Raw genomic sequence first — 7,500 nt, forward strand, 5'->3', positions numbered from 1 at the left:
ACGCCACACCGCCAGCCGGCTGTGCACGCTACCGAGAAAGTACCGGTATGCGAACCGCCAGGCGACGGGCGCGCATCGCACGTTTAAGGAGACGCGGCCGGCCACACAGGCGACCACGACACTCCCACGTCTCCGAAGCGGGACAAACGCCGCGCGCTTCAGTATACGTAGCCGACCCTCAGCCAGACGTGGCCCGGGAACGGAATCCATGGACCGCAATGTGCGTTCGAAACGTCGATGTTCATGTGTCCTGCAGTTCACATGTCGACGCGCAATTTGCTGCGTTCTTCATCGACCCACGAGCCGAGTGATCCACCGTCCTGGGTGATCTTTTCCTTTTCAGTCTCCCACTGTCTCTTTCAAGACAGTAGCATTTGCGGGACTGAGGCGTCTGACGGCCCCTGTTCCACTATTTTTTTTGTGTCCAACGGCCTCACAGCCGATGGGCGTCGTACGGCTCCACACCGGAGCGGACAGGCACTCGGGCGAACGTCATTCAAAACCGGCGCCAGGCGCCAGGTACCGCAGGCCAGCCGCTCCAGAGCTTCAGCGCTCGTACCACACAACAACAACACTTCCGCTAGTTTTGAGAGGCACGCGTGGTTCCGCACGCGGCGCACGGCCACTGCCGTACAGGTAGCGTGTTGCGCGACACGACACGCACATCGAAAGACATGCAGTCTAGTCGGTAATGATCCTTCCGCAGGTTCACCTACGGAAACCTTGTTACGACTTTTACTTCCTCTAAATGATCAAGTTTGGTCATCTTTCCGGTAGCATCGGCAACGACAGAGTCGATGCCGCGTACCAGTCCGAAGACCTCACTAAATCATTCAATCGGTAGTAGCGACGGGCGGTGTGTACAAAGGGCAGGGACGTAATCAACGCGAGCTTATGACTCGCGCTTACTGGGAATTCCTCGTTCATGGGGAACAATTGCAAGCCCCAATCCCTAGCACGAAGGAGGTTCAGCGGGTTACCCCGACCTTTCGGCCTAGGAAGACACGCTGATTCCTTCAGTGTAGCGCGCGTGCGGCCCAGAACATCTAAGGGCATCACAGACCTGTTATTGCTCAATCTCGTGCGGCTAGAAGCCGCCTGTCCCTCTAAGAAGAAAAGTAATCGCTGACAGCACGAAGGATGTCACGCGACTAGTTAGCAGGCTAGAGTCTCGTTCGTTATCGGAATTAACCAGACAAATCGCTCCACCAACTAAGAACGGCCATGCACCACCACCCACCGAATCAAGAAAGAGCTATCAATCTGTCAATCCTTCCGGTGTCCGGGCCTGGTGAGGTTTCCCGTGTTGAGTCAAATTAAGCCGCAGGCTCCACTCCTGGTGGTGCCCTTCCGTCAATTCCTTTAAGTTTCAGCTTTGCAACCATACTTCCCCCGGAACCCAAAAGCTTTGGTTTCCCGGAGGCTGCCCGCCGAGTCATCGGAGGAACTGCGGCGGATCGCTGGCTGGCATCGTTTATGGTTAGAACTAGGGCGGTATCTGATCGCCTTCGAACCTCTAACTTTCGTTCTTGATTAATGAAAACATACTTGGCAAATGCTTTCGCTTCTGTTCGTCTTGCGACGATCCAAGAATTTCACCTCTAACGTCGCAATACGAATGCCCCCGCCTGTCCCTATTAATCATTACCTCGGGTTCCGAAAACCAACAAAATAGAACCGAGGTCCTATTCCATTATTCCATGCACACAGTATTCAGGCGGGCTTGCCTGCTTTAAGCACTCTAATTTGTTCAAAGTAAACGTGCCGGCCCACCGAGACACTCAACAAAGAGCACCCTGGTAGGATTTAAACGGGGTCCGCCTCGGGACGCGAAAGCACCCCTTCGGCTCGCCCCACCGGCAGGACGTCCCACGATACATGCCAGTTAAACACCGACGGGCGGTGAACCAACAGCGTGGGACACAAATCCAACTACGAGCTTTTTAACCGCAACAACTTTAATATACGCTATTGGAGCTGGAATTACCGCGGCTGCTGGCACCAGACTTGCCCTCCAATAGATACTCGTTAAAGGATTTAAAGTGTACTCATTCCGATTACGGGGCCTCGGATGAGTCCCGTATCGTTATTTTTCGTCACTACCTCCCCGTGCCGGGAGTGGGTAATTTGCGCGCCTGCTGCCTTCCTTGGATGTGGTAGCCGTTTCTCAGGCTCCCTCTCCGGAATCGAACCCTGATTCCCCGTTACCCGTTACAACCATGGTAGGCGCAGAACCTACCATCGACAGTTGATAAGGCAGACATTTGAAAGATGCGTCGCCGGTACGAGGACCGTGCGATCAGCCCAAAGTTATTCAGAGTCACCAAGGCAAACGGACCAGACAAGCCAATCCGATTGGTTTTGATCTAATAAAAGCGTCCCTTCCATCTCTGGTCGGGACTCTGTTTGCATGTATTAGCTCTAGAATTACCACAGTTATCCAAGTAACGTGGGTACGATCTAAGGAACCATAACTGATTTAATGAGCCATTCGCGGTTTCACCTTAATGCGGCTTGTACTGAGACATGCATGGCTTAATCTTTGAGACAAGCATATGACTACTGGCAGGATCAACCAGGGAGCTGCGTCAACTAGAGCTGAGCAGCCGGCCGCCCGGGAGTGTGTCCCGGGGGCCCGCGCGAACACGCAAGCGTCCGCTCAATTATTCTGCAAACAGGAGGAGGCCGAGCTCCCCTGCACGATACACCTCGAAACCCTCTCAGGTCCCGGCGGCGCGCAGCGCCGTCCTAGGTACTTGGTCGGTTTCGAGAGAGGCGCAATCGCCCGGAGTTAGGCGAGTAGACGGTTTTAGTGCGAACACCCTTGCTCCCAACTGAGCTTGCCGCTGCCGACAGAGGCCCGGGAGCGTGCTGTCGTGGCATTGCCGGCGGGAGACAACACGCGCCACCTATGGTGACCGGCAGCTCCAACGCCAGCGCCACACAAGGGCAAAGCCCCACTTGGGTGCAGAAGCGAACTCTCCCAGCACAGCGCACGCGCCAACACGTCCGCACAACTGCGATACAAACCACCTGCGAGAACCGCTGGGGCGACCGAGCAGCAGACGGCGTCGCGGCGCCGAGTGCCAGGCGGCGGCGCATCCTCAACGCACACAGTCCTCAATCAGACCAGCACACTGCAGATGTCCACCGCGCTTCGCACCGGGCTCGGCTGAACCAACTTTGGCCGCCAGGCGCCGCGTGCAGGGTGCGCCGCAGCGTAGCTGCGCCGCCTGCCGGGCCCGTCGGCTGGCGCTCCTGCCACTCGGCGCCCCCCACCAGCCGCCTGTTGCGCGTGCGCCCACGCAGCGCGCGGCCAACACGCCGGGCGGCCCCCCTTCACCGGCCGGGAACAGTCCCACCAAGCCACCGCCGCGTATCGCTTCATACCCACATGGGCCTAGTCACGCGTGTGGATGTGGCGGGTACCGCTGAAACAACCGGTTAATAGCTGTACCGATCGTCGCCATCACAGATTCACCTCCAGCGTGAACAACCGCTCAACAACGGATTTCCAGTTCATTTGCGTATCTTGGGCAGTAAACGTAGATGTCCACCTACATTTGCGAATTCAACAATTCTTGCATGCCAGGATGTCATGTGTCACGACACGCTACATCAGACCACATACACACTGCGACATGTGCAGAAGAGAACACGTGGAAGGTGGCCCGCGCACGTATGCGATGTACCTTCCGCGATCCACTGTCAACCGGCATCTGCGGCATGTCCCAGATATGGAACGCGGTCCACCAGGGTAGCACTTTGTGTGAGGCAATACGACAAAGTCGGAATACACGCGTCACTACATCAGACGGCTCACGCTGACCTGACCTGACCTGACTCACCGCACCACCACCCCCAGCGACCCAGGGTGACATACAATGCGTTCGTACGTTCCTCCCACACGCCTCTACGGCGTACCACAGTGCAACCTAGCTGTTATTGGGAGACGAGACAAGTAGCATCAAGCACAACATATGGAAATTGAGATTCGACACCGTTGGGCACAGCCAGCGTACGGTCACACGTATCACACTACTTCACTCTGTACGTAACGACCGATGATCGGTACAGCGTGTGGGTTACGCGTACGACATCAGCGGACAATGGACACAGACCATACCACGACGTACACTGAGGGCGTCGACATCTGAATGCAACTGAACAGCTGCGAGGCTCATTTAACACTCAAACGCCAGACCGACCAGCTTGAGAGGACAGAGACACAAAGAGGGGGACAGAGGGGGACAGAGGGGGGGGAGGGGGGGGGTCGGCGATATAGTCCTATTGCAGTACAATTGACAGTGGATAGCAGGAATATGTGGAAAGTAAGCAACACTCGCAAGACATCTACATGAGGATAACAACGACACCAGAGATTCCGAGCAGTGAACTATGTTAGGCAAAGGGACAACGTGGGTTAGGTTAAGGGACAACGTGGGTTAGGTTAAGGGACAACGTGGGTTAGGTTAAGGGACAACGTGGGTTAGGTTAAGGGACAACGTGGGTTAGGTTAAGGGACAACGTGGGTTAGGTTAAGGGACAACGTGGGTTAGGTTAAGGGACAACGTGGGTTAGGTTAAGGGACAACGTGGGTTAGGTTAAGGGACAACGTGGGTTAGGTTAAGGGACAACGTGGGTTAGGTTAAGGGACAACGTGGGTTAGGTTAAGGGACAACGTGGGTTAGGTTAAGGGACAACGTGGGTTAGGTTAAGGGACAACGTGGGTTAGGTTAAGGGACAACGTGGGTTAGGTTAAGGGACAACGTGGGTTAGGTTAAGGGACAACGTGGGTTAGGTTAAGGGACAACGTGGGTTAGGTTAAGGGACAACGTGGGTTAGGTTAAGGGACAACGTGGGTTAGGTTAAGGGACAACGTGGGTTAGGTTAAGGGACAACGTGGGTTAGGTTAAGGGACAACGTGGGTTAGGTTAAGGGACAACGTGGGTTAGGTTAAGGGACAACGTGGGTTAGGTTAAGGGACAACGTGGGTTAGGTTAAGGGACAACGTGGGTTAGGTTAAGGGACAACGTGGGTTAGGTTAAGGGACAACGTGGGTTAGGTTAAGGGACAACGTGGGTTAGGTTAAGGGACAACGTCGGTTAGGTTAAGGGACAACGTCGGTTAGGTTAAGGGACAACGTCGGTTAGGTTAAGGGACAACGTCGGTTAGGTTAAGGGACAACGTCGGTTAGGTTAAGGGACAACGTCGGTTAGGTTAAGGGACAACGTCGGTTAGGTTAAGGGACAACGTGGGTTAGGTTAAGGGACAACGTGGGTTAGGTTAAGGGACAACTTGAGTTAGGTTAAGGGACAACTTGAGTTAGGTTAAGGGACAAATTGAGTTAGGTTAAGGGACAAATTGAGTTAGGTTAAGGGACAAATTGAGTTAGGTTAAGGGACAAATTGAGTTAGGTTAAGGGACAACTTGAGTTAGGTTAAGGGACAAATTGAGTTAGGTTAAGGGACAAATTGAGTTAGGTTAAGGGACAAATTGAGTTAGGTTAAGGGACAACTTGAGTTAGGTTAAGGGACAACTTGGGTTAGGTTAAGGGACAACTTGAGTTAGGTTAAGGGACAACTTGAGTTAGGTTAAGGGACAACTTGAGTTAGGTTAAGGGACAACTTGAGTTAGGTTAAGGGACAACTTGAGTTAGGTTAAGGGACAACTTGAGTTAGGTTAAGGGACAACTTGAGTTAGGTTAAGGGACAACTTGAGTTAGGTTAAGGGACAACTTGAGTTAGGTTAAGGGACAACTTGAGTTAGGTTAAGGGACAACTTGAGTTAGGTTAAGGGACAACTTGAGTTAGGTTAAGGGACAACTTGAGTTAGGTTAAGGGACAACTTGAGTTAGGTTAAGGGACAACTTGAGTTAGGTTAAGGGACAACTTGAGTTAGGTTAAGGGACAACTTGAGTTAGGTTAAGGGACAACTTGAGTTAGGTTAAGGGACAACTTGAGTTAGGTTAAGGGACAACTTGAGTTAGGTTAAGGGACAACTTGAGTTAGGTTAAGGGACAACTTGAGTTAGGTTAAGGGACAACTTGAGTTAGGTTAAGGGACAACTTGAGTTAGGTTAAGGGACAACTTGAGTTAGGTTAAGGGACAACTTGAGTTAGGTTAAGGGACAACTTGAGTTAGGTTAAGGGACAACTTGAGTTAGGTTAAGGGACAACTTGAGTTAGGTTAAGGGACAACTTGAGTTAGGTTAAGGGACAAATTGAGTTAGGTTAAGGGACAAATTGAGTTAGGTTAAGGGACAAATTGAGTTAGGTTAAGGGACAAATTGAGTTAGGTTAAGGGACAAATTGAGTTAGGTTAAGGGACAAATTGAGTTAGGTTAAGGGACAAATTGAGTTAGGTTAAGGGACAAATTGAGTTAGGTTAAGGGACAAATTGAGTTAGGTTAAGGGACAAATTGAGTTAGGTTAAGGGACAAATTGAGTTAGGTTAAGCGATAATCTGGTACAGCCACAGTTAGGTTAAGCGATAATCTGGTACAGCCACAGTTAGGTTAAGCGATAATCTGGTACAGCCACAGTTAGGTTAAGCGATAATCTGGTACAGCCACAGTTAGGTTAAGCGATAATCTGGTACAGCCACAGTTAGGTTAAGCGATAAACTGGTACAGCCACAGTTAGGTTAAGCGATAAACTGGTACAGCCACAGTTAGGTTAAGCGATAAACTGGTACAGCCACAGTTAGGTTAAGCGATAAACTGGTACAGCCACAGTTAGGTTAAGCGATAAACTGGTACAGCCACAGTTAGGTTAAGCGATAAACTGGTACAGCCACAGTTAGGTTAAGCGATAAACTGGTACAGCCACAGTTAGGTTAAGCGATAAACTGGTACAGCCACAGTTAGGTTAAGCGATAAACTGGTACAGCCACAGTTAGGTTAAGCGATAAACTGGTACAGCCACAGTTAGGTTAAGCGATAAACTGGTACAGCCACAGTTAGGTTAAGCGATAAACTGGTACAGCCACAGTTAGGTTAAGCGATAAACTGGTACAGCCACAGTTAGGTTAAGCGATAAACTGGTACAGCCACAGTTAGGTTAAGCGATAAACTGGTACAGCCACAGTTAGGTTAAGCGATAAACTGGTACAGCCACAGTTAGGTTAAGCGATAAACTGGTACAGCCACAGTTAGGTTAAGCGATAAACTGGTACAGCCACAGTTAGGTTAAGCGATAAACTGGTACAGCCACAGTTAGGTTAAGCGATAAAGTTGGTTAAATTTGGTATTGTGTGGGAAGGGGGCAGAGAGAGAGGGGGGGGGGGGTGGATAGTGGTGGCAGTACACGGATGCCTGAGTCACCGTCAGATACGTCACGTCGGTTCGATGCTTGTAGCAAGAGGCTGGCGGATGTGTGTCTCTCACTTCTGCAATTTTTCATGTGGTATAACACGAGGGCGGGGGATGATATTTGGTGCCCCTCTGTGTAGGATGTGTGTTGGTGGTGTTGATTTATCTGAGCAATGGTAGTTGTCGGAG

The 7,500-nt window shown here is 51.4% G+C and overlaps 2 non-coding genes across 2 annotated transcripts; both read right to left on the reverse strand.

Annotated features, from left to right (window-relative positions):
• Positions 1 to 172: 172 nt before the first annotated feature.
• Positions 173 to 327, reverse strand: LOC126334318 (5.8S ribosomal RNA). The gene has a single exon (XR_007564647.1). It is a non-coding gene; the product is annotated as a 5.8S ribosomal RNA (ribosomal RNA).
• Positions 328 to 689: 362 nt separating this feature from the next.
• LOC126334324 (small subunit ribosomal RNA) lies at positions 690 to 2,582 on the reverse strand. Its single transcript, XR_007564653.1, has one exon. It is a non-coding gene; the product is annotated as a small subunit ribosomal RNA (ribosomal RNA).
• Positions 2,583 to 7,500: the final 4,918 nt, after the last annotated feature.

Source organism: Schistocerca gregaria, unplaced genomic scaffold (genome assembly GCF_023897955.1).
Source record: "Schistocerca gregaria isolate iqSchGreg1 unplaced genomic scaffold, iqSchGreg1.2 ptg001731l, whole genome shotgun sequence".
Taxonomy (NCBI): Eukaryota; Metazoa; Arthropoda; class Insecta; order Orthoptera; family Acrididae; genus Schistocerca; species Schistocerca gregaria.